This window comes from Rhinopithecus bieti, unplaced genomic scaffold, assembly GCF_001698545.2.
Source record: "Rhinopithecus bieti isolate Rb0 unplaced genomic scaffold, ASM169854v2 scaffold_757, whole genome shotgun sequence".
Classification (NCBI taxonomy): domain Eukaryota; kingdom Metazoa; phylum Chordata; class Mammalia; order Primates; family Cercopithecidae; genus Rhinopithecus; species Rhinopithecus bieti.
In genome coordinates this window covers 1,357,019-1,383,773 of record NW_016803289.1, presented here as the reverse complement: position 1 = coordinate 1,383,773, position 26,755 = coordinate 1,357,019, and the positions used below count along the sequence as shown (strand labels likewise).

Here is a 26,755-nt window from a genome sequence, read left to right as displayed (position 1 = left end):
TGGGAGGCGGAGCTTGCAGTGAGCTGAAATCATGCCACTGCACTCCAGCCTGGGCGACACAGCGAGACTCCATCTCAAAAAGAAAAAAAAAGTAGATAAATAAAAAATAAAATCAGGAATGTATATATATTTTAAACTAGCATAAGCATTAGTAGCCTAGAGAAACAGATTTCACAGATTTAGTCCAGGCAAGTTACAAACAAAATACCAGCAACAGCCACCATCAAGGGAAAAAAATATCAGAATTCAGGGTAGTTGCAATGTGTTATCTTAAATGTCGCATTTTTAAGAAAAGAAAGTGTGGCCCATACTCAAGAAAAGAAAAACAGTTAATAGAAACTCTGTAAGTGTTACCAAATATTCGTGGGCAAAAATTTCAAGGCAGCTATCATAAATATTTCCAAAGAACTAAAGCAAACCATGCTTAAAGAATGAAAGAAAAGTGAGGTAACAAGAGATCAACAAATAGATTCTTAATAAGGATATTGAATTTATTTTAAAAATACCAAGTGAAAATTCTGTAACTGAAGAGTACAATAATGGTAATAAAAAAATTTTCACTAGAGAATTCAACAACAGGTTTGAGAGAGAAGAAGGAATCAGTGAACTATAAATCAATAGAAACTACTCAATCTAGAGAATGGTGAGAAAACAGACTGCAGGAAAATTAACAGACCCTCAAAAACCTGTGGGACAAGATCAAGCACAGAAACAACCACATCAGGGGAATGTCAGAAGGAGGGAAGAAAAAGGAACAAAAACCCTATTTGAAAAAATAATGGCCAAAACTTCCAAAATTTGGTTTTTTAGAAAATTAATCTATATACCCAAGCAGCTCAAATAAACCCAAGCAGGATAAACACAAATAGATCCACACTTGAACACATCATTGTCAAACTGTTGTACACCAAATCCAAAGAGAAAATCTTGAAAGCAGCAAGAAGAATAGAACACACCATAGAAAGGCGAGCACCCATGCAATTAAGGATGCCAGAAGGAGGAAGAATGGCAAATCTGTAGTGCAAAAAGAAAACAATGTCAAACAAGAATTCTGTATCTAACAAAACTATCCTTCAAAAATGAGGGCAAAATAAGGACATTTTCAGATAAACAGAGACTGAGCAAATGTATTGCTAGCAGCCCTGTTTTACAAGATGTACCGAAGGAAGGAAGACCTTCAGGAAATGGTACTCTAAGGTAACACAAATCCACAGAAAAACAATGAAGAGCACTGTAAATGATAAATATGTGAGTTAGTATAAAAGATTCCATAAAATATATTTTTTTCTCAATTTCTTTAAAACACGTAGGATTGTGTGAAACAATAATTTTAACATTGTAGTGTTGGGTTGGTAACATGTATAGATTTAATGTATAGGACAGTAATATCACAAAGGAGGGAGGAGGGAATGGCACTATATTAGAGCAAAGTTCTTATATTTTCTGGAGGTAAATTACTGTTAACCAAAAGAAGATCATGATACATTAAAATGCATATTGTGAACCAACCCAAATGCCCATCAATGATAGACTGGATAAAGAAAACGTGACACATATACACCGTGGAATACTATGCAGCCGTAAAAAACGATGAGTTCATGTCCTTTGCAGGGGCATGGATGAAGCTGGAAACCATCATTCTCAGCAAACTAACACAAGAACAGAAAACCAAACACTGCATGTTGTCACTCATAAGTGGGAGTTGAACAATGTGAACACATGGACACAGGGAGAAGAACATCACATACTGGAGCCTGTCAGGGCATGGGGTGTTAGGGGAGGGATAGTATTAGGAGAAATGTGTAATGTAGATGACAGGTTGATTTCAGGTGTAGCAAACCACCATGGCATGTGTATACCTATGTAACAAACCTGCACCTTCTGTACATGTATCCCAGAACTTAAAGTGTAATTAAACACTTTTAAAAAAATAACAAAATGTATATTGTAATCCTAGAGCAATTATTAAGAAAATAACATGAAAATATAGTAAATTAGGGGGAGAATTTAAATGGCACATTAAAAATATTTATCCAAAACAAAGAAAGCAATCAAGTAGAAAGACAAAAGACAGAAAATCTAAGGCAGGTCTTTGGTAGAACTGTTATTCTTTTGCTCCTTGTGATTTTAGTGAAGAGGGAACTAAAAATCTATAACAAGCAGGATGGCCTACATAATTCTGGACACAAAGCAAAATGAAAATGTATGGGCCCTTATTCAAAAAGTATTTCAAATTTCAGGATGGTGAAAGCAGATCATAAAGCTAAAGAAGGAGGCCCTTCTGACCACAGGGTCCTGTGTGACTGGGCAAGTTGTTTATCCATGAAGCTGGCCCTAATAAAAAGCAAGAGGTTACTGTATCCCATTTTCTCACTCTCTGGATAAACCCCCTTTGGTGCCTCCCTGTTGTCCTGTCCTTTCTTATCCTTGTACCCAAAATCTCCAGTACTTGGGAAGGGCCCATCCTTCACAACCAGAAGTCCAAGACACCAGATCCAAGGTGTTACTTCAACTTCAGGCAGCTCCCATTATACTTTGGTGCAGATGGTTTTGCATTGAAACCTGTAATTCCCTTATTTGTGCTGACTTTGTGCTTTTCAGTTACAATTGTCCTTGTAAGCAAAGACAGCACGGGGGTGTCAGAGAAGAACATCATTATCTAAGTACCTGATATTTTCTTTAACTTTTATTTTAAGTTCACGGGTACAAGTGCAGTTTTGTTACATAGGTAAACTTGTGTCATGGGGATTTATTGTACAGATTATTGCATCACCCAGGCATTAAGCCTAGTACCCATTAGTTATTTTTCCTGATCCTCTCCCTCCTTCCACCCTCCATCCTCCAAAAGGCCCCAGTATGTGTTGTTCCCCTCTATGTGTCCATGTGTTTTCATCATTTAGCTCCCACTTATGAGAACATGCTGTATTTGGTTTTCTGTTCCTGGGTTAGTTTGCTAAGGATAATGGCCTCCAGCTCTATCTATGTCCCTGCAAAGGAACAAACTACCATTTCTTCTTTTCTGTGGCTGCATAGTATTCCACGGTGTATATGTACCACATTTTCTTTATCCAGTCCATCATTGATGGGTCTTTGGGTGGATTTCATGTGTTTGCTATTGTGAATAGTGCTGCAGTAAACATATGTGTACATGTGTCTTTTATAATAGAATGATGTATATTCTTTTGGGTATATACTCAGTAATGGGATTGCTGGGTCAAATGGTATTTCTGCTCTTAGGTCTTTGAGGAATTGCCACACTGTCTTCAATAATGGCTGAATTAATTTGCACTCCTACCATTCATTAATTCATTTGAAAATGTTTAATATATGTGAAACCCAAGAAGGGTTTCCCACAAACCCACTAGGGATTGTGCTGGGCTAAGCTGATCTGTTTATTAGGAATGCCAATGGTGCAATGACCTAACTGCGCAATGATCTCATCATGTTTTCATAATTAGGCTTTGTGACTGCCATAGACAGAATCGACTCAAACACAGTTCACTAGTGCCAAATACTCTTGATAGCACTCTGAAAGATCATTGCCATACATCATGCAGTCCAGTTCTACTTAGGCTCTGACAGGTACATTTTGCCTGCTTCAAGTTTGTGATGAGCTAGTAAGTGGTCCCCCCTGGTCCTTCAGATCTCTGTCATACTTGTTTTTCTGGAAAAAAGAAAAGTAAATATGAGGATGAGCATGAAACAATCAAAGTTGTCACCTAGGTATGTTGTGAATCTTTTAGTGTCAAGTCAGAGAAAATCTGGCTCAAAAGCAGCTAAACAAAAAAAAAAAAAAAAAAAGAAATTTAGATTCTCATGTAGCTGAAACACCTGGAGCTGTCAAAGTTTTGGAGCAAGGCTTGATTACATGGCTCACCTATGTCATCAAATGACTTTTTTTTTACATTTTTCTTCTCGGCTTTCTATGACATTTCACTTACTCCTAAAGCTGGATTCCATTATACTTCCAAAATTATTTCCAGTACCTTCTGGATCTTTATTATTCTACATGAATCTCCAACAGGGAGAGAGAACCTCTTCCTTCGTAGTTCTCTGAGCCAGGAAGCATTTTTTCCCAGAAGCCCCAGCAAACACCTCCTTATTTCTCACTGGCCTGAACTGAGTCTTCTGATTTGAACTAATCACTGCAGCAAAGCCAATGGGATGTGCTGATGGGCTTAAACCACCCAGAGTTCTACTCTAGAACTGAGAGTAGGGTGTACTTCCTCCAAGCACACGGGCTGTATGGTAAAGGTACTGTTACCAGGATAGTGGGAGAATGCTATGTACTGAGAGGGTTGAACTAGCAAAAGCCCATTACCTCACCAATAGGAAACATTGACTATTGTGAAGTCAGTGGCCACCAGACCCTGAGCTCCCCACCCCATGTGCTATAGAGTCTAGGATGTTGAAGAGAGCTGGGAGGAGGTGCCAAGAACATTAGACTGCTTCCTACCATCTAGCTTACTCCAACATGTGAGTAACACCAACACAAATGAAAAGCCATCAAATGTGTCCAATAGTGAATATCATCCTGGCAGACTCTGAACTAGGAAGGAGAGTCCTGGAGAGGTGTTTATTTTCTGATATAAAAAAGGTAAGGAGAGCTTTCATTTTGATACACAGTACTAACAATAATCCTTGATATCATGCACACCTGGAAGAAAACAGGAAAGCAGAAACTGCAAAGGTTTAATCTCAACTACCAAGGGGATGCAGAAGCTAATTTGTATTAAGATATTCATTCATTCTACCAACATTTATCAATGTCTGCTGTGTACTTAACCCTCAACTAGGCACCATATTGGATAGGTACAGTTTAGCATAGGTACAGTTTAGCATACAGGTTAGCAAAGGCTTTAGAATCTTTCAGACCTGGGGATGAATTCCAGTTCTGTCACTCAGCCTCTTTTAGCCTTAGTTGCCTCATGGTAAAGTGAGGATATACCTACCTTAAGTGGCTGTTGTAAATATTAAATGACAAGAAGAAATAAAAGTTAAATAAATTAAAACACTCATCCAAGTGACTTGCACACTTATAGTTGTAAGAAAATGTAGGTATCTTAATAGTAGTAGTACGTGTTGTTATACTTCAATGGCTAGTGAGACGTGGTCTGTGTTCTTGAGATGCCTTTCTAGGGGAGGAGGTGTGGCATGTGTACAGGTAATGAGTGTCAGAAGAGAAGCAGAGATGAACTGATATAGAAGTTCACAGGAAGATGAAATTTCTTCTCCATGTTGAGAGCTGAGAAGGCTCACCAATATGTATTTTACAAGCAGAAGCTAGCAGGATGATGTCTAACTTTAGGTGACATCTTTTGAGCCTTTTCTCGTGTCTCGCTAAGAGATGAAATCTTAAGTGTCAGTAAAAGGTTGTAAGAGAAAGATACATGAGCAACACTGACACTAGCATAAGCACGTGTGCTCTAGAGAAGGCGAGTTGCTGGATGTCTCCACAGCTCTGTCCCGCCTCACATGAGAGATGAAATTGTTATTGCCTGTCCATGTGGCAAAAGGAGTAGCTGCTTGATTCATGGTTTAGTTGGGGCTATTAGGTTGTACTCCCAAAGGTATTTGATAATCTGTTCAACTGAGCACAGTCATTTGTCTTGTTTGCTGACTACTTAGCAGACGAATTTGTGATTTTGGTAATTACTATGTGAACGTTAATAAGACATGATATCTTTTATTAATTAGCACTTGGGGTTTCTTTTTCAAAATAGCAAAATCTAGATGATTTACAAATATTAATGAGTCACTAGTGTTAGTTTTGCAAAATTAACATTTGGAGGCTACTCACTCTAGAATAGTTTTCCCGTCTGAAATCTTTTACTGAAGAACAAAGACCAGAGACAACGTACTGTACTCTGCACCCTAGAAAAGGCTAATTAGGTCTGCTCAGGCAGAAATGGTTTAATTTAGAGATGTACTTATTTACACATTTTTCCATTTTAATTCTCTCCAAAGAGGTTTTGGTGGTCAAAGGATAAAATACTTTCAGAAAATTAAGTTATGTTTGAGGAATCATTTTCTGATAGAATTCTATGAGATTCAGACCTGTTTTTAAACGTAGGGGGTACTGCAGACGTACCCACCCACTCCCCTACAAAACACACACACACACACACACACACACACACACACACGCAGCATAAAAGGACACAACAGTGTGCTGGAGCAGCGTGCTGGAGCAGGTTGGCAGGAGCTTCATTCTGCTCTGGGGCTCTCTCCCCTGTAGCCAGCCTCTTCCTTCCATGCACACGTGTACCAGCAAGCCATCATGAAAAGCCACTTCCTAGCAGGGACTGGCAGTCATGACGTTATGCAGCAAAGAACAGCATCTTTAGTAGGTTAACTCAGTTGGAAAGTACTTCTGAACAAAGCAATCAGATGGCACATTGTTACTGCCCTCCCTGAAGAACTCATTTAATGACTCTTAGAACGGTACCATTTCCTTTAAAGATCCAGATGCCTACTGTGCCTTAAACTGCCTGCACGGCCCATGGTTGACAGCTTCAACAAGCATTTCTTGAGCACCCACTGTGTGCCTCACACTGTATTGGTCCTGGTAAAGGCTTTATAGTGCACAGCAAAGACAGCCTGTGCCAAGCAGGGTGTAGAGCCCATGTCACTAGTTATTACAGGAGTAACTATGATGCAGCTTGCTTTTGCCACTAAATTTAAATGAGCAAATAGACTCAAAGGAAGAGATTATTCATCTTTTCTGTTCAGCCACCTTTTCAGAAACCCAAATAATTCCTATAATGTAGGGATTATTTGTAATAATTACTATAACCTTCACTTAAGGCCTGATTATGTGCCACATATTATGCAGTTTACCTTTGTTTTTTCACTTCTCACAAAGATATCTTTGGTAATTACTTGTATTTGTAAGCCCATTTTTTAGATGGGCAAATTCATGATTAAGATGTTAAGTAACTTATCAAAAGTTACACAGCTATTAAAAGGCAGAGCTGTGTCAGTGGCTGCCATGATATGCAAACGGGTTTAGTTTAATTTTCTAAATAAATGTTTAATTTAGTACCCAAATTTTTTTATTACAAGTCACAAAATGAAACTACTGAGCTTTTCACCTGTAGAGTTGCTATTCTGGCATAGTCTACAGATTAAACATTAAACCCTCAACTACATAGCAAGAATCTGGAGCTATTGTTTGGGCTATTCATGGAGATGTCTTTGCCAACTGTGTCCAGTTGGGGCAGGTGAGCCCTTCAGGGGCACCCCATTAAAAGGGTGTATGAACGTAGTCATCTGCTGCCCCACAGAAGTGGGTGCTGGTAGGGGAGAATGTGCGGAAGACAGAGCCTGTCTCAGCTGGGTGGTCTGTTGCTCTGGCTTTGTCTTTGTTGCCTGGGCAACATCTCTCTAGAATGTGAGAAACTCACTTTCCCTTTTGTATGTTGATCTGTGGGAAGGACTAACAGCTGTAGCTATAGGTTGCCTATTATCCACTACCACCTATAGTTGAGAAGCAGAAACCAGATTTTGGAGAGGTACACCATCATGCCCAGGGTGCAGAAAGATATTAAATCATCCATCTTATTTTATGTAGTTCTGAAATCAGATGGGAAAAAGATCACCTCCCTGAATCCTGGGAGCTTTTCTACCAAATTTTCTCTAAGACACATATCCTAAAGAAATATTCTTTATTTTTCCTGTGATAACTGGAGGGAATTTGGAGAAGACAGTACTATAGAGTAATTGTGAACATGGGTTTTGATATCAGTTCTTGATTTAAAGCTTGGCTTTACCATATGCTAACTATGTCTTTTGGCAAGTTATTTAACTCTTCTTAACCTGTTTCCTCATCTAATAAATGGAAACATTCATATATAGATTTTGCATATGATTGATTTCTAATTATTTATTCAAAGTCTACTCTTGTGTCAGGCATTCAGCTAGAGGCTAGTGAAACAACTGTGAATTAGAAGACATGGTGTCAGCCTTCATAGAGGTTAAATCTCACAGAAAAGGTGCATATTTAGTCATTTCAAGTATAGAGTTACAAAAGAGTTTTTCCTCTTTTTTAACCATGAATGAACCTTGGAAGCAAACAACAGGGAAAACTTAACTAGCATAGGGGTTGGAGATAGCCTCTCTAGGAAAAATAATACTAAGTTCTTAAAGGGAGGTATGAGATAATCAGGGGACTAGTAGGAGTAATGTGGTTACAAGACAATATATTTAAAGGCCTATAAGCAAGACAAAGTATAAACACCGGAACAACCAAAAGTATAGATGAGACCAGACCATTCCAGAAAGGGGCAGAGTGGTATTAGATGAAGTTGAGAGAGAGGCAAAAGTTCATGGAATCTTAGAGAGTCTCATAAACTGTGTTAAAACATTTGGACTTTATCCTAAAGGCAATGGGAAGTCCTTAAAGGATTTAAATGGGAGTGCTATATAGAGAAGTTGTGAGTATTGAATAATATAATATGCACAAATGCTTAGCCTACTATTAGTACCTATTTACCTCTCAATAAATTCAAACTGTCTTTATCATCAGCTTCATCATTCTTGGTATTACCGACTTTAGGTAAAAGGTAAAAATCCTGCCCCGCACTATGGAAAGAAGCTTAAGTAGTTTGTGGTGGAGGAAACCTGTAAATCCTGAAAGGCTGGGAAAACCATTCTCAACTTGCAGTAATGTGAAGCCCAAGGCGAGTTTCCCTTCATGTATATTCTTCCTCCTGTTTCTTTGCTTCTCTGCCTTGCTACCTCCACGGTGAATTCACAGCTTGTTAAGCAGTGAAGTCATAATTCTTTCTGGCAGTTCTGTCATTTTCATAATGGATTCTTTGCTAGAGCCTAAACATACAAAAATGCAGGTAGACAAGATTATATGTTTTCAAAGAAAGCCAGGGCCAGGGGTGGGGTACTGCAGGGAGTTTGAGGGGACATCTTACTGCAGGAAGTTTGAGGCAGCAGCTCTGAAAAGCAGATAGCTTGCACAATGACATGTATCCATCTGCATTGGGATGACTTTGTTTTAACCAGGAGGAGATGTCAGATTGCTTGGCATTTTACTGTTAAATAAATACTTTGCATCCTTGGGTAGCAAATAAAACAACAGGACTCAGTAAAAGGTGAGGAAAGCAAAACTTATCATTTCTAAGTTCATTAGACTGCTCACATTCCTTCACCTCAGAACTTGCTACAGATAGATTATGAAATAAGATTGGACTAAAGAATTGAAATGCTTGATTTTGTCAGCCACTGTGGTTTTAGAATATTGACTGTGAGGTGGAAGATACATTGTTTATTTATGTGTAACCCACCTTATTCATAAAAAATGTGAAGGGACCAGGTCAATTAGGTTCTAGAACCAACTCTACCATTGTGTGCCCTTGGGCATAACTTTCCACCTCTCTATCAATGAAGATCTTTACTTATAAAATGGATTTCTTAAACTGATAGACACCAATGAGCAGAATAAACATTTTTTTGGCTCTGAGGCTCATATATAATGCTATACAAGGAATGACCTTTTACTGAGGCAGGCACTTGGTGACAAAAGCACAAACACAGATAATGGCAGTCGAGGAGGGTATACAGCAAGGATCAAAAAGTGGCACCAGAAAACACAAGCATATCTTGAGCACTCACTCTGTGCTTCACACTGCATTGGGCCTGGTAAAGGCTTTACAGTGCACAGCAAAGACAGCCTGTGACAGGCAGGATGTAGAGCCCATGTCGCTGGTTATTACAGGAGCAACTATGAAGCAGCTTGCTTTTGCCACTAAATTTAAATGAGCAAATAGACTCAAAAGAAGAGATTTTCATCTTTTCTGCCAAGCCACCTCTTCAGAAACCCAAATAATTCCTATAATGTAGGGATTATTTGTAATAATTACTATAACCTTCACTTAAGGCCTGTTTATGTGGCACACATTATGCACTTTGCCTTCCCTTTCTTACTTCTCACAAAGATACCTTTGGTAATTATATTTGTAAGCCTATTTTTTAGATGGGCAAATTCATGATTAAGATGTTAAGTAACTTATCAAAAGTTACACAGCTATTAAGAGGCAGAGCTATATCAGTGGCTGCCATGATATGCAAACTGGTTTAATTTAATTTTCTAAATAAATGTTTAATTCAGTGCCCAACATGTTTTCATATTACAAGTCACAAAATTGAAACTACTGAGCTTTTAACCTGTAGAGTTGCTATTCTGGCATAGTCTACAGATCAAACATTAAACACTCAACTACATAGCAAGGATCTGCAGCTGTTGTTTGGAGTTGAGTGAGTATGAACTCACTCAGATGGATGAGGGAAGTCAGTACGGTTTGGTTGTGGGACACGGGCTTTTAATCAGAAAAAAACCTGGCTTGGAATACTCTGTCATGTATTAGCTGCATTCATTCATTCATTTATTTCACATATCTTAGGTGCTAGTCATGTGTCAGATATTGGGTTTGGCTGTAGGAGCACGATAGCAACCAAGACAGATAAAGAAGAATGAAGGAAAATCACTTGCTTTATTTCTCTCTGTCACTCTCTGCCCAGCATGCATACTTGAAATCATTTGATTAAATATATAATGAGACCTACTATATACTCAAAGAAATAGAACTTTCTCTGAGCAGTCAAAAAAAAAAAAAAGTGGTAACATGTGGTTAGGATTTTCCTTGTTTTCACTCTTCTGGGTTGAAAAGAACTTGAATAACTCAAAAATTGAAATGCCTTTGAAAAGTATTAACCCTTTGCACCTTTTTGTTGTGGGTAATGGGGTAATGTGGTGTTTCAAAACCAGTATTGAAGTACAAACCATGGGTCAGATGCTGTGCAAACCTCTTCAAAGTGATACAATTTTTTTATTTTCTTTAGAGATGCTATACTAATGCATTGTCTTCAAGGAGCTTTTAGTTTAATGGGAAACATAGCTCGCCCCAAAGTGAAAGTCATGTGTCTTACAAGTCCAGTTTCTAAAATCGTGACTTTTCCATCAGCCTGGGAGGGTGAGAATTCAGAGTAACGAGGCAGTAAGTTTTCTTAAAAGAGTTTCATTGCAAAAAAGGATGAGAAGAGAAAGATGTAGTAACAGTGTTGAAATGGAGAAGGTTTTTGTTTTTTGTTTTTTTTTGTCTTGGTTAATGATTTTTAAATATTAGCAAGGAGGAAGCAAGCACAAGAATTTGGGCAGAGAAGAAGGACCCAACAACAGTGATTTTTGCTGTAGTGACTCAGAATGTAGCATAATATATAAACCAAATAGAATGGTATGCTGGAAAGGAACAAAGGCCAGTGAATCTATGAGTCAGTCATTAAGGAAATATAATGATTCTTTCTCTAAATCTGCACCTGAGTATGACAGCTAAACTTAGGATAAAGGAACAACATCTTCAGGACAGAGGGATGAATGCCCGGAGTGCTGAAATTTCACATAGTGGCAATTGTTATAAAGGAATAGCAATGGGGGAGGGGTATGTAAATTGCACACATGTGTACGTGTATGTGTGTGTGTGTATGTGTGTGTGTGTGTGTGTGTAAGTAGGTAGAATGACTTCTTTGGATTTATTGAGTAGGAGGGGAAGATGATGTATGAATGAGAGAGAGCTGGGCATGCAAAAGGCTATAAGAAGAATGTTTTGCATTGAAGCCAGGGTGAGCAATTTGAATTTTACTGTGAGTCCAGGGGGTAGACATTGGAGGATTTTAAGTAGAAGAATGATGTGATCTGATTCACATTTTTTAAAATTTTTTTCTGGCTTTACTCTTGACAGAGTACAGCAAATTTCAAGGGACAAAATTGGAATGTAAGAAAACCAGTGAGGAGGGTGTTACCAAGCCCAGATGAAAGATGATGGTGGCTTGGACCAGACTGGTAGTACTGAAGATAGATAAGGATATATCTGAGAGCAGTGTAGTACATAAAACCTTGAATCTTCTGTTAAAATTGATATGGAGAATAAAAGAAAAGAGAAAAAAAACGACATCTTGATTTTTTAGCTCTCTAATGTGTGCATTTTAACCAGAACATCTTTATGAAAATGACCTTTTTGGAAGCCACTGTTGATTTTAATGCTGAAAGTGGAAGACTGGTCGGGGAGATACATTTCAGCTGGAGAGAGACTTAAAATATCCTGGCCCTAAATTGTACCACAAAAGATATGCCAGCTCCCACTAGGTCTTGGATCTTCCATTTGGGCTACCAAATCTGCTGTCTACATCATGTAGCCAAAGAAATGGCTTTGTTCATAAAACCCAACCCTATTTTTATTCATCAACATATGACCTTTATTCTTTGCCAGTGTCCCCATCTACTCATGTCTCATCCTTAAATTAGGGCTAACCAGGACAACAACATTTTTTGCAGCAATAGCTCCTTTATACCATGTGAATGCCTAATTGGTTCCCAGATTTTAAGTACTTTTAAAAGCTGATTATGTCAGGAGATCAAATGTGTTAATATAGATACATACTAAGGTTGAAGATCACCGGAGATTAGGATGGTGCCCAGGAAATCATACAAATCATTAACTTTTGGAGGTGATCTTTACATAGGCTGTAATGACGTACCAGGATGCAGTGCAGTGGGATAACTGTGTAAACTGCCACCACCCTAACCACTGCTTCCCAAAGGACGCCATAGATGAGTTCCTCTGAGTCCAAGTTACACAAGCTTGACAAACAGAAACCATGTGGCCTCTATTTTGCATTTCATCTTGCTCATAATAGAAGGTCTTCTTTAATAGGAAGCGAAAATATACGGCAATAAATCTTTAAAAGTATTGTAACATTCAAACTGTCAATATTGGTTTTAAATTATTGCATCATTTTCTGAAATAATGAATGTCATGAGTTGTAATTAATTTACATATGCATTAAAGTCCACTTTCAAAGAAACCCTCTTTTCTCTTTCAAACCTTGGAAATTAAATATTTATAGTTGTTGTGATTTTATATATACATAGTTAATATTGCCTCTCAAAGCCACCTGCTCTCCACCATATGTCATTTTCTTTGCTGATTCCTTATAACCTCATAGATTTGAAGTTGGATTGACCAGAACAAAAATCCTACCAAAGGCCACATAAGTAGAAAGTGAAAAGCACTGAGCTAGGTCCATTTTAGTAGGACGTAGGAGGTAAATGGGGAGTAAATAGTCCCATCACCTTTAAGTATCCCTTCTTACAGTTTAATTCATTAAAGGATTTAAGAGTTTAGCTTTTAGTCCTTAAAGTTGAATGACTGGGCAGCAATCAATGTATATTTATGGTATTAGAGAGCATTCCTCAAATTTTCCATCTCTTAATTCAGTTTATGTTTTTCAAAATAAAGATGAACACACAAACCAAGAACCACGCCTTGTGGGGCCCTCAGCTCAAGGCAAACTGGAGATCAGGAGACTGAGTGAGCTATTTTAATGTGATGTTTGAAAAAAAAAAAAAAAAAAAAAAAAAACATTGAAAATGAGAAAATCAAAAAGTAAAGAAGCCTAGAATATAAATAAAATTTCAGTCATTACTGGAACTATATGTTGGCCTCTATTTCTTTTTTTTTTTTTTTCTTTTTTTTTTTTTTTTTTTTTTTTTTTAGTTTTTTGAGGCGGAGTCTCGCTCTGTCGCCCGGACTGGAGTGCAGTGGCCAGATCTCAGCTCACTGCAAGCTCCGCCTCCCGGGTTTACGCCATTCTCCTGCCTCAGCCTCCCGAGTAGCTGGGACTACAGGCGCCCGCCACCTCGCCCGGCTAGTTTTGTATTTTAGAAGAGACGGGGATTCACCGGGTTAGCCAGGATGGTCTCGATCTCCTGACCTCGTGATCCGCCCATCTCGGCCTCCCAAAGTGCTGGGATTACAGGCTTGAGCCACCGCGCCCGGCCTGGCCTCTATTTCTTTCCATTTTTACTAAGCATCGAACTTCCTTGCATGTTTCTGCCTTGGACGTAGGGCTACTTTGAAAGTGTGGGTTAAGATGGCCAGGCACTGTAATGGGAGAGAGTATCCTCCTTGCCTTCCTTAAACATGGGGTGGCTGCATGTGAAGACTACCTCTTCCAAAGCATCAATCCTTTTCCTCTGCCTTCTCCTACATCCTGAATAGTTAATAATAATGATAACAAGGACAAACATTTATTTGGCACTCTTTGTATTTTGAGCACTTGACTCTATGCTTCTAAAATCATACTAAATAGACCTTTTCCGCCAAATATAAACTTATTCCTGCCTTCAGAACATCTTACCTGCATGGGCAGACAGGGCCTCCTCAGGAAAACTGCATTCCAGAAAAAAGCCTGAAATAAAGCATTAGGCAAGTATCTGCCTACAGGGCTGAACACATGGTGTTTTTAACAACATTTCCTGCAAGTTAGGTGAGAGTTTCTTGGCTATAGATAGGATTTAATCTTACCAGCATACAATCCCCAGAAGAGCTTGGACTTGTTTTTTTTTCCATATGAAGGTAGTACTTGACACATTGAAGATACTTACTTAGTGTTTGGTATGAATTAATAAGCAGATGAATGAATGAATCAAAAGTTGAAAGAGGCCTGGTGCAGTGGCTCACGCCTGTAATCCCAGCACTTTGGGAGGCAGAGGCGGGCGGATCACAAGGTCAGAAGTTCAAGACCAGCCTGGCCAATGTTGTAAAACCCTGTCTCCACTCAAAATACAAAAAAAAATTAGCCGGGTGTGGTGGCACATGCCTGTAATCCCAGCTACTCAGGAGGTTGAGGCAGGAGAATTGCTTGAACCCGGGAGGCAGAGGTTGGGGTGAGCCAAGGTCGTGCTGCTGCACTCCAGCCTGGGTGACAGAGGGAAACTGTCTCAAAAAAAAAAAAAAGAAAGAAAGAAAAGGAAAGTTGAAAGAACAAGAGATCGTGGATATGTCAACTCTGCAAGTATGCATAATGCCTAAATATCCCCGCTCTATTCTTTCTTTCAGACTGCTCACTGTCTCCCCACCACTCTTCATGTGTATACCTCCCACTCATTATTCAGATGTTACCTCAGAAAAATCTCCCCATTCAGGAAGTGGCCACTGATTCCTCAGATGATAAGGTCATTCTCTTTAGGGTATGCTGTACCTCTCTTACGGAATTTTCTCTTTCTCTTTTTTTTTTTTTTGAGATGGAGCCTCATTCTGTCACCCAGGCTGGAGTGCAGTGGTGCCATCTGGGCTCACTGCAACCTCCGCCTCCCAGGTTCAAGCGGTTCTCCTGCGTCAGCCTCCCAAGTAGCTGGGACTACAGGCACATGCCGCCATGTCTGGCTAATTTTTTTCGTATTTTAGTAGAGACGGAGTTTCACCTTGTTGCCCAGGCTGGTCGCGAACTCCTGAGCTCAGGCAATTCGCCCACCTCGGCCTCCCAAAGTGCTGGGATTAGAGACATGAGCCACTGCGTCTGGCCTCTTAGGGAACTTAATATACACTCTACACTTTCTTAAATCAGAGCTTTGTTCATGTGATTCACCCTCCACTGTGCTGAAAAAACCCTAAGTATAGGAAGTGTACCTTTATTCACTCTATATGCCCAACTAAACCTAGTGTGCTACACATTCTAGGCACTTGACAAGTATTTGTGAACTAATAAAATATTCAAAGAAAGTGGTTGCTTATGAAATAAAATTGGACCTAGGTGTGGCCATATAGAGGGAAGAGGTATTTGGGTTCACTATGAGAAAAAACAAGCAGTAAGAACTCTTAATCCAAAAGGCAATAGTCTCTCACATGACATAGTGTCTTCCTTGTCCCTGGCCAGGATAGCCAGTGGCAATATTATTTTTATATCCTTCTTTAAACAATTTCTTATTGTGCACCTACTGATTGCATGCTGCTGTGGTGAGGATAAATTGCCAACCAAACCAGAAAGGTCTCTGCTCTCTTGGAACTAACTTAGCATCTAGTGGCATAGGGAGACAGTAATCCAATAATCAGAGAAATAAATCCATAAGTACCAACTGTGATTTATTTTAAAAGTCAAGAGGCTGGGCACCGTGGCTTACCCCTGTAATCCCAGCAGTTTGGGAGGGCGAGGTGGGCAGATCACAAGGTCAGGAGTTCAAGGCCAGCATGGCCGAAATGGTAAAACCCTGATTCTACTAAAACTACAAAAAATTGCCAGACGTGGTGGTGTGCACCTGTAGTCTCAGCTACTCAGGAGGCTGAGGCAGGAGCATTGCTTGAACCCAGGAGGCAGAGGTTGCAGTGTGCTGAGATCACGCTACTGCACTCCAGCTTGGGGGACAAAGCCAGACTCCATCTCAAAAAAAAAAAAAATTGTCTAACAGACAGAACTGATCTGGACCCTAAGGAAATGATGACTGAACTATGATATAAAAGATGAGGCAGAGTTAACTATATGAAAAGGGATGGAAAATAATTTTAGACTGGGAACAGCCTATGCAGAGGCCCTGTGACAGGTAGATGAATATGGAACATAAATTATTTAAGAACCCAGAGGAAGACCAGTGGGATTTTCAGGGAGAGCTTTAGAAGATATTGACAGAGAAGTACATGGAGCCCGATTATGCTAGGTTTTGGGGACATGCTGATGATTTTATACTATATTCTTTTAAAAATATGATTTTATACTATTTTCTTAAAAAAATAAGAAACTGCTGAAAGAATATAGTAACACGATCAAATTTTATAATACAGTGTAATATATTATTAATAGTAACATGGAGCATTTATTAAGTGCTTACTATGTGTCAGGCAATATTCTAAGTGCTTAAGTGAATTATTTCATTTTATCCTCACTATACCACCATGAGGAAGGTTGCTATTACCATCACCCTTTTGCAGACAAGGCAACTAATGGTCAGAGATCTTCCCAGGACTAGAGTGAAGGAAGCGACAGCCATATGGCACAAAATTTAAGGATAAAGGTATTCACTGCATGTTTGTACTTGTGCTATCCCAACCTTGCATAACCCCAAGAGTGAGCACTTCCTTTAAATCTTGCACTTGAGGCACTACACTTGTCTCACCCTTGCCTCAAATCTGGGTTAAGTAACCTATTCTGGGCATTGTAGCTCATAAATGATCAAACTGGCTTTTGCATCCATAGCTGTATAGCCTTCAAAATTTTTCTATCAGTAAAATTTTTTGAAATTCTAAATGAACACCCTGCTACCCTTCTTGTTATTAGGCTCGTGAGAAAATGAAATTAGTTGCAATGAAAGATTAAATTTTATGTTAGACTTCAAGTTGTAAATAGCTAGGCTTGGCTGAAATGAATTCAGAGAATTCAGAGAATTCATTTCAGCCAAGCTGAAAACTGATAAATTGTAGAATCCATCCCATAGAATGGACTATCTCAACATTATTCAGGAGATGAGAAAGGATGAGTCAAATATTTAAAAAATAAACAGGTTTTTCCCATTAATTTTAAGCCAATGAAATGGAAATTAAATCTTCTAGCTGCAATTAGATGAATGGATGTCAATCAGATATGAAACTGCTAAAGAAATTAGCCATAGGGGTAGTCCTTAATCTGTTTGGGCTTTTTTGTGGGATGGTAGAAATGTAATCTGTTATCAGCGTAGGTATGATTGAATTATTAATAATATTGTGCAAGGCCACCTAGAAACCAGAGCTTGGGGACTCTTAAATCTATTCTAATTGAAACAGAGAACCAGCAGACTGGAAAAGACCCTGACTCTTCTCAAGATATGTCACAGGATGTGACACAGAGGACACGTGGGCTTGCAACACAGTGGCAGCTGCAAGCTGACCTCTTGGCAAATTTAATCTGTAAATGGATTCCTGTTTAAGATAGTTAATGCCTTCCATTATTATGAAGGCTTCTTTCTACATTTTGGAAATCCTGGTTAAAAATATTTCATGCCAGGTTATTATGCAGATTGCCTAGCTAACAGGGAGATTATGAATGCAAATAAATCAGGTTTTGAAATGAAGAGCTTTACTGACCTCTTAAGAGGGTAGTAATATGTGCATAATGGTGAGGAAAATGCTCCCAGATCATCGGGACAAGAAAAGGGTCACATTGTCATTCCTTGAAGTGTATTGGGGTTGGAATAAAAATCCAAGAATATCCCAGAAGCAAATGAACTGAATTCAAGAACTGCTCCACTTACTGATAAGTTACCCACTCTTCCCTCTGATTTTAGTGTGGGGGAATGTCATTGTCCAGGAGGATGGATGAACTCCCCATGGGACCCCTAGTTAGTCTCTTAATTCCTCAGTGTAAATTTATGTTGTGGTAATAGCTGGTGGTCAGAAACAGCCAGGGTCACTCACCCTGCTACTTTCTGTGACCTCCCACTGCCCCCTCTTAGCCGCAGGGGAAATCTTCTCCCACTATTACTTCTCCGTGGACCATCTGCTTTCTCTTTGGTGACTGCCTCCAGAAGCTGATCTGAAGGATCTTAAAGTAAACCCAGGATTAAAAACATGAGTTGAGCTCACCCCTGTAATCCCAGCTACTCGGGAGGCAACTCAGGAGGATTGCTTGAGCCCAAGAGCTCGAGGCTGCAGTGAGCTGTGATCAGGGCACTGCACTCCAGCCTGGGCAACAGAGCAAGACCTTGGGGAGGGAGGGAGGGAGGGAGGGAAAGACAGGAAGAAAGAAGGCATGAGTTTTATATTGAGGGGAAGCTGGAATTGAATCCCAGGTCTGACACTGACTAGTGTAGGCCTTTGGGAAGTTTCTCGACACTCTAGGTCATCAGCTTCTTCAACTACTACCTGAAAACAATGATATGAGCCTTGCAGGGTGCAGATTGCTAAACTTTTTTCTGTCCATGGAGCCCTTAGTGTCTCAGTAATTGTTTAACACACCCCTATGCCAAAAAAAAATCTAACAATTTCTTTATTAAGTAGTTAGGCCCAAACAGCTGTATACAAATATATGTTCAAAAAATTTAGAAGTCTTTTGAAATATATATATTGAGAGAAAAAAGCAATAATTTAATTAAGTAAACACCAAGTACTTACTAGTGGAATGTGTGTGGCTGTTGATTGCTACGTAGTTCCTTGAAACTTGGAATCAGATTTTTCTCTTCCATATTGAATTTTGCACCATACTTGGTTGTCATCACAGCCAACCTTTACAAAGATCTGACATGTAGTACAATCTAATGTTGCAACTGTGATCTACTTCAAGCTAATAGTTTACATGGTGTATCACAGAAACGTTTCCCTCAAAAATTTAAAATCTATCTTGGCTTTCCTGTAAGTTTGCTATGGTGCCCTGGGGTGCCTCCAGTCACTTGGGGAAGCATGGTTACAGGTATCAGGTCGTTTGATTTAGAAGACAAAATATGAGCATGAATATAAAGAACGTGGCTGTGGGTAAGCTTATAAAATTGTTGCTGCTGCTGTTCTGCTCAGCAGTTTTTCTCTATGATCATATTTATTAATAAGGAAGAATGACATGATTTTTCCTTCTAGGGAATTCAATGCTGCCAACATTCGATCAGCCAGTTTGAAAGGCTAGCAAAGCACTGCATACTATGGAAATGAAAGGCATGCCCCCAAGAACCTCACCATTTGGTTGAGGAGACAGAATAAACACATAGGACCCAACAGTGAACAACTCGCAATTGCTAAATAATAAAGTAGTGTAGGATTTCAAAGTAGTAGAAAATGAAAGTGGTATGGGAAAAGACAAAAACTTAGCTGGGCCTTGACAAATCAACAATATTTATACAGGATAATGGAAAAGGGGGTTTCTCCCAAGTAGAGAACTTAAACAGTGTGAGGCATAGTGCATTCCACACTACAGCTGATGTGCTGGCCTCTTGCGGGGATGTTCAGGTACACCCGGTCCTTTGCCCCTTCTCCAACTTGGTGATGACCAGGCAACACAGAGATGCTGTTGTAGACTTTGCCCTTCTGTAAGGACATTAATTCCACATTCTTTGGCTCCTGGGTAGATGAAATTTTCCATAATAGGAATATAAGCTGAACTTTGGGAACACTCATATGGGAACACATTCATTTTAACCAATGTCCTGGAGAAGCTCTGGGAGAAATGCTGCTTGAGCTGAGCTTCAGGAAAATGCACATAGATGGCTTAAAATATGTAGTCGTAATAGTCCACCAGCTCACTTGTGCAAAAATGCAGCTTTATTTCTAGATTTTAACTTGTACATCTGCTGATGGAAAAAAAATGTAATTTAGCCAATTCATGCCTATCCAATAGTCTTCAGACTTAAGCTGATAATTTAGGCTCTAAACATTCCATTTTATACCCACGAAAGCCTCCTGTACTTTCCTTCTTCCCTGTCGGAATGGCATCCTGCACTATCTTCTGTCGTCACCACAGTCAGCCAAGGAGCCTCTTGCCTTTCCTGGTCTTCCCTATAGGCCTCTGTCCCTACGGCACCCCCTTCCTGTGTTACTCATCCTGTCTCCTGCTACAGTGTAACTCATCTGGTCTTCCTAGATGTAGATTGTCTCCTTAAATTTAATCAGCTGCATAAAGTGCAATTGACATTTCAAAAAATGTTCTAGTTTTAAATGTACAATTCAATATGTTTTGACAAGGGCATACAGTGTTGTAACCACTGCCACAGTCATGAGGTAGAACAGTACTGCCCAAAAGACATATAATGTGAGCCACGTATATAATTTAAAAGGTTTCCAGTGGCCACATTTTCAAAAAGTAGAAGAAAGATACATATATTGAAATATCACTGCGTGCCCCATAAACGTGATGACGCACAATTATTATGTGTCAATTAAAAATAAAAGGAAAAGGCCAGGCGTGGTGGCTCATGCCTGTAATTTCAGTACTTTGGGAGGCCAAGGTGGGCAGATCACCTGAGGTTGGGAGTTCGAGACCAGCCTGACCAATATGGAGAAACCCTGTCTCTACTAAAAATACAAAATTAGCTGGGTATGGTGGCGCATGCCTGTAATCCCGGCTACTCGGGAGGCTGAGGCAGGAGAATCACTTGAACCCAGGAGGCAGAGGTTGCGGTGAGCCGAGATCACGCCATTGCACTCCAGCCTGGGCAACAAGAGCAAAACTCTGTCTCTAAATAAATAAATAAATAAATGGGGAAAGGTACAAGAAGCAGATGAAATTAATTTTAATAATATATTTTCTTTAACTGAATATATTCAAATATTATTACTTTGTTATGGAATCAATATAAGAATAATGAGCTATTTCATCTCTTTTTCACATCAATTCTTTGAAGTCTATTGTGTATTTTATGCTTCCAACATATCTCAACTCAGACAATATATCTTCACTAGAAATATCTAATTTTTATTTAAAACATATAAAATGCACAGTTAAAAAATAGGTTAAAATGTCCAAGTTGTTTCAAGCCCTTACAAGCTTTCCACTATAACTTTTATTTCCATTTAAATTTGATTTAATTTAAATTATATGTAATTAAAAGTTCAGTAGCTACCTGTGATTTGGGAGCTTCCATACTGGATAGCCCAGAGAACATTTCTGTCATCCCCAAAAGTTGTCTCCTGCTATTCTGAAATCAATCCCAATCTACCACCACTGGGCACTAGCAACCAACAATCTGCCATTTGACTTTATAGTTTTGACTTTGCTACAAAGTTACATGAATAAAATCAGATTGCACTTAGCCTTTTGTTTGACTTCTTTCACTTACCACATTGATTTTGAGATTTATGTGTAGGTTATTTAATAGGAGTGAGTTTCTTTTAATTGCTAAGTAGTATTACATTGTATCGATGTACTATACCATTCACTAGTTGGTAGGCAGTTGGGCTGTTCCAGTTTTTGGCTTACAAATAAAGCTGTTAAGAATATTCAGGCCAGGGACAGTGCTGCATACCTTTAATCCCAACATTTTGGGAGGTCAAGGTGGGACCATGGCTGGAGGATCATTGGAGGCCAGGAGTTCAAGACCACCAGCCTGGTCAACATAGTGAGATCCCGTCTCTGTTATAGAAATAAAAAAATTTAAAACTTAAAAAAAGAACATTCAAGCACAAATGTTTGTGTGGACATGTTTTCATTTCTCCCTAATAAATATGCAGGAGTAGATTGAGATAGGTTTTTATTTCTTCCTAATAAATACACAGGAGTGGATTGAATGGTGTGTGTTTAATTTTATAGGGGAATGACAAATATTTTCCAATGTGCCCTTTTCCACTCCCACCAGCAATGTATGAGAGTCCCAGTTGCTCCATGTCCTCACCAACACTTAATATAGTTAGTCTTAGCAATTCTAGTAGAGATGCAATGGTATTTCACTGTGGTTTTTACTTTCATTTCCTTAATGACTAATAATATTGAGCTTATTTTCAGATGCTTATTTGCCACTCATATATATCCTTTAGTAAAGTTTCTGTTCAGATATTTTGCCTCCATTTTTATCAGATTGCCTTTTAATTATTGATTTATAAAAGTTGTTTTAAATAGGCTGAATATAAGTTACTTAGCAAACATGTTTTGTATATGTTTTCTGTGACTTTTTTGTATCTGGTTCCTGATGTTAATGTTAACCTGCTGCTGCTAAATGTGTTACCATGACATCTAGTGCCATGTCCGTGTTCTCATTTTGACTCCTGGCACCTTTGGGTTCACCACTGTGTTCTTAACTGCTTCTGCTTTTCTCTCGGGGAGCTGAAGCTACTTTTAGCAGTCTCTTTCATTCTATACTGAGGCTACAGGGCTTCAAGTAGATGTCTTCAGCCAGTCTGTATGATCAGTGGTTATAACCATTAATCAAGCACCATATTGGTTAGACATGAGGTTTGTCCAAGAAGCTTACAACCTCTCTGAGCTATACTTTAGGACTCGGGGAACAAGCTCCCAATACCGTCTGTGGAATTTTCCACAACTTTCCTGTAGTTTCCATCAGGTATCTCCTACCCCAGGAATGGGCTTGATAAGACTCACAAGAGGCTAAGTGAATGTTTAATCTCTAGACTAAGCCTACTGATTGTCCTACTTTCTGTCACTTGGTCAAACTTTGGTTTCCTTTCATAATAATGTTCTTATATAATAAACTTGCATTCTTTCCTTTTTCTTCTGCAGAATAATTACTAACCTTTCAATCTTTTAGGAACTGAGGATCAGTATTTAAAGGCAAGCTTTTGATCTTCAAAAAATTTTTTCTCCCTCTTAGGCAACAGACTCTTACAGTTCATGAGTTAGAAACTCATGAACAAATACAATACTTTGGTCTTTCTGGTTCTATAGGAGTGAGAGAGAGAGTGATGTCTTTATTCTACAAATACTAGCCTACTACAGTTGGCTCTCAGTAGTTAGACAAGTCTCTGAGAAGACAATCCCTGCAGAGACAAGAATATCACTAATTACCCTGAGCCAGGAGACCCCAGAGCATATTTAGAAGATGACAATGTAATGATCATTATGTTAGTCATGAAATGGGAAGAATCTACCATTTGGCACCTTGTGGTACTGTGTGCCAACACTGGCTTAAGCATTTTGCTCATATTACCCTATAAGGTCAGTAATTATTATCCCCATTTTGCTGTAGAGAAAACTGAGTATTCTGATACAACTTTAACTTTGCTGGGGTCAAAAAATTACTGGTATCACAAGGATTTGAACTCCAGGTTAATCTGATTTTAAAGCATGTACTCTTAAGCATTAGAACAGTGGTTCTTTTGACTGGGCATGGTGGCTCACACCTGTAATTCCAGCACTTTGGGAGTCCAAGGGTGGCGGATTACTTAAACTCAGGAGTTTGAGATCAGCCCAGCAACACGGCAAAACCCCATCTCAACAAAAAATATTTAAAAAGTTAGACAGGTGTGGGTGTGGTGCCATGTACCTATAGTCCCAGCTACTCGGGAGGCTGAGTTGAAAGGATTGCTTGAACCTGGTAGGTGGAGGGTGCAGTGACCCAAGATTGCACCACTGCACTCTAGCCTGGGCAACAGAGTGAAATCCTGAGAAAAAAAAAAAAGAGAGAGAGAGAGAGAGAGACAGAAAGAAAGAAAGAAAGAAAGAAAGAAAGAAAGAAAGAAAGAAAGAAAGAAAGAAAGAAAGAAAGAAAGAAAGAAAGAAAGAAAGAAAGAAAGAACAGAAGCAAAAAAGAAAACCGAAAAACAGTGTTTCTTAAACTATTTGGTCTGAGGACCACCTTATAACCTTAAAAGTGATTGAGATCCCCAAATTTCTTTAATGAATGTGGTTAATTTCTGTTGACACTTAAATTATTTATTAATTCAGTTAAAATAACAATAAACTCATTACATATTAACATTAATGACATATTTTTATGAAAATTACCATATATATCCCCCAAAATAGAAGAGTAGCATTACTTTATGTTTTTTATAAATCTCTTTAACATCTTGCTTAATAGAAGACAGATTCTCATATGTGCTTCTGCATTCTGTTGTAATATCACATATCATAGAGTGCCTAGGAAACCCTGCTGTACACTCGTGAGAGAAAGAGTTACAAAAACAAATAACATCTTAGCATTATGAAAATAGTTTTGATCTATAGACCTCCTAAAGCAATTTTAGGGATCCCTAGAGGTTCTCATATACAATTTGAGAATTGGTGCATTGAAGATAATTATAAATAAACTGATTCCAGTGTAGTAAAACTTTGTTATGTGTAGAGAAGAGGTGCGCTCTGAATTGGGAGGTATAGATTAGGACCAGATCTTGGGAGGATGATTATCAGCTTAAGGAGTTTGAATGCTGTTCTCAATGCACTGGGGAACCACAGATGGCTTTTGGCTTGATCAGATCTTTGTATGGGGACAATTAGTCTGTCAATAAAATGAGTAGGATGAATTAGAAAGAGGACATAGAAAAGGCAACCAGTTAAGAGCATTTTAACAAGGCCATGTGTGGTTGTGTATCTAGAGCCAGACCTCAGGATTTTTGTGACAATTAAATGTGTTAATCTATGTAAAATGCACATAACAAAGCCTGATCCATAGTAAGCATTGTTTGTATTAGAAGTAGTTGTAATAATTATTGTGGGTAGTAGCAACATTATTATTGCTATTATTATTTATATTAGATGAGTTGTAATAAAAGCTTGAACTAGGCAGAGTTTGAGAGACATTTTGCAAGACAGTTCATAGGATGTAGTTGTTAATTGAATGTGTGGGGGAGGAAATAAAACAATGCTGAGATGACAGTATTTTGCTATTTGACTACTATAGGGACTCAGGAAGTATTTTGACAGAGTTGATTTTTAATAAATATTTGAAGGAAAGGAATGGGGGGAGGAGAGGAATAGAAAGAAATGGAGACATTGGGGGCAAGGAAGATGATGTCTGTGTTTGTCGATTCTGAGATGCCAGTAGAGTGTGCACATCATCAGGTCTTTAGGTAAGTCAAACATACAACCATACATCAGTTCATGTCCTTCCTGTGCTTTCAGCTCTTCAGTTTTCATCACATTTTGAATTGTCTTCTAATTTCTTACAATAGCCTACAGGCCTGTGAGTTATGGCTCTAATTACCTTTCCAATTTCATCTTTGGCCATCCATTTTCTCACTTACTTTGGCACAGTTTCAGTTCCTGAACCCTCCAAGCATTTTCGCATCTTGAGGTGTTTGCACTACTATTCCTTTTCCTTCTAATGCAACCACCCATCACACCAACCATTACATAGCTGGATTATTTGAATCATTACCTTGAATTGTTACCTCAATGGAAAGTATTTTCCTGACCACTCTAACCAAGTAGATCTCCCTCTTCCTGCTTGCATTCTTCTCTTTCACCAAATTCTCTTCATTATCTTCCTAGACTGAAAGCTTCATGAGGACAGGGAATTTGTGTTGTTGACATAGCATCTAGGACCTCAGGTATAATGAATATTTGTTTCATGAGTTTATAAATGAGATTCAAGATAGGTTGAAATAGAGAGCACAGGAAATGTAGGGGAGTTTGTATTTTGTTTGTTTGTTTGAGGTAGAGTCTCACACTGTCACCCAGGCTAGAGTGCAGTGGCATGATCACATAGCTTACTGAAGCCTCGACCTCCTTGGGATCAAGTAATCCTCCCACCTCAGTCCCCCAAGTAACTGGGATGATAGGTGCATGTCACAACACCTGGCTAATTTTTCTTTTTAATTTTTTGTAGAGTCTGGGTCTCCCTATGTTACCCAAGCTGGTCTTGAACTCCCGGGCTCAAGTGATCCTCCCACCTCAGCCTCCCAAAGTGCTGGGATTACAGGAGTGAGCCACTGGCTGAATTTATTTGTACAGATATTTTATGTTAGCACCAATGAGTTAAATATCTGTAATGAAGCTTCTTGGTCATATTAAACTTCAAAACTGGGTGCGCCTCAATTTGTAAATTATCTTCAGCTATATTTACATAAGAAAATATAGCTGCTATTTGCAATAGCAAAGATATGGAATGAACCCAAATACCCATCAATGATAGACTGGATAAAGAAAATGTGGTACATATATATCATGCAGCCATAAAAAGGAACGAGATCATATCCTTTGCAGGGGGATGTGTGGAGCTGAAAGCCATTATCCTCAGCAAACTAATGCAGGAACAGAAAACTAAACACTGAATGTTCTCACTTATAAGTGGGAGCTGAATGACATGACCACATAAACACAGGGAGGGGGGAACAACACACAACTGGGGACTGTCCAGTGTGTGGGGGTGGGTCAGGAGGATGGGGGGCATTAGGAAAAATAGCTAATGCATGCCGGGCTTAATACCTAGGTGATGGGTTGATAGGTGCAGCAAATCACCATGGCACACATTTACCTATGTAACAAACCTTCACATCCTGTACACATCTCGTAGCCTGGAGCTTAAAATAAAATTTAAGAAAAAGGAAAGGAAAGGAAGGGGAGGGGA

General features: G+C 39.0%; 1 protein-coding gene across 11 annotated transcripts in view; it reads left to right on the top strand.

The window, feature by feature from the left end:
* The window catches only part of PPP2R2B (protein phosphatase 2 regulatory subunit Bbeta), a 493,312-nt gene that overhangs the window by 159,997 nt on the left and 306,560 nt on the right, over window positions 1-26,755 (top strand). For 6 of the 11 annotated variants that reach the window (XM_017872372.1, XM_017872327.1, XM_017872348.1 and 3 more), the window contains exon 1: window positions 4,390-4,597. The exons of the other annotated variants lie outside the window; for them this stretch is intronic. The gene's annotated coding sequence lies outside the window, so the exon portion shown is untranslated. Of the gene's footprint in view, window positions 1-4,389; window positions 4,598-26,755 lie in introns of those variants that run through there. 11 annotated transcript variants of the gene reach the window in all.